At 47.9% G+C, this 1,213-nt stretch overlaps 1 pseudogene; it reads left to right on the top strand.

The window, feature by feature from the left end:
• The first annotated feature begins 388 nt into the window (after window positions 1-388).
• LOC118983358 (60S ribosomal protein L19-like) lies at window positions 389-986 on the top strand (annotated as a pseudogene).
• Window positions 987-1,213: the final 227 nt, after the last annotated feature.

Genomic DNA, 1,213 nt, shown 5'->3' with positions numbered 1-1,213 from the left:
TGCAGGTGGATGCACCAAGTGTCCTCGGTACAATGTCCTGTGCCAGTGACATGGAGAACAAACAAGATTTTTTGGTAGTGATGGAGAGAAACTGGGGACAGGGTGGAGGTTCCAGGTAGACATAGTGAGTGAAGCTAAAGAGGTACAAAAGTCCATGGAATGTTTAGAAAAGAGTCAAGTGTAATTTGGCTAAAACATATTGCATATGTAGGTGAGTAGGAGACGTGGTAGGCTGGGGATAGCCCTTGACAGACATTGAGTATTGGATAAGGCATTTTATTGTATAATGTGGGAATACAAAGACACCAAATATGAAACAGGGGGTGGACACATGCAGAGGTAGACTGTAGAACAAGAGTTTTTTCCTTCTGCCACTGCAACCGAAGCCATGAGGGTGCTCAAGCTTCAGAAGAGGCTCACCTCCAGTGTCATCTGCTGTGGCAAAAAGGTCTGTTTGAACCCCAGTGAATCCCATAAAGTCACCATTGCCAACTCTGTCAGCAGATTCAGAAACGGACCAAAGATGCTGATCTCCTGGAAGCTGTGACAGTCTATTCCTGGGCTCAATGCTGGAAATATAACTTGGTCTGCCCAGGAAGGGCAGGCACGTGGGCATAGGTAAGGGGCAGGGTACTCAGGGTACTGCCAGTGCTCGAAGGCCTGAGACGGTAACCTGGATGAGGAGGAGGAGGAGAATTCCTCCTGGCTACTCAGAAGATACAGTGAATCGAAGAATATTGATCGCCACATGGATCACAGCCTGTTTCTGAAAGTGAAGAGGTAACATGTTCAAAAACAAGCAGATTCTCACAGAACATGTCCACAAGCTGAAGGCGGACAAGGCTCACAAGAAGCCTCTGGCTGACCAGGCTGAGGTCCGGGGGTCTAAGGCCAACGAAGCTCTCAAGGGCTGTGAAGAGCAACTCCAGGCCAAAGAGGAAGGAATCAGCACAACTCCGTCCGAGGAAAAAGAGACCAAGAAATAAAGCTCCACCTCCCACCTGTACCTGATGGCCTCAGCAATTACATGGATGCATGGTTCAATAGACTAACCTTCATCTTAAAAACATAAAGAAAAGATGTTATAGAAGAACCTGAATTCTAGTCCTGGCTCTGCCGTCCCCCCTCACCCAGACCCACTCTCCTGAAATAACCAGCTATGTGTGTTTGTTCGCACCTTTTTTCTGCTCCCATGAACAAACGTCGGCCACAG

The sequence above is a fragment of the Sturnira hondurensis genome, unplaced genomic scaffold (genome assembly GCF_014824575.4).
Source record: "Sturnira hondurensis isolate 20B ecotype Veracruz unplaced genomic scaffold, ASM1482457v3 Scaffold0000396, whole genome shotgun sequence".
Classification (NCBI taxonomy): Eukaryota; Metazoa; Chordata; class Mammalia; order Chiroptera; family Phyllostomidae; genus Sturnira; species Sturnira hondurensis.
Note: the sequence above shows the minus strand (reverse complement) of the source record. Positions and strands in the feature narration are given on the sequence as shown.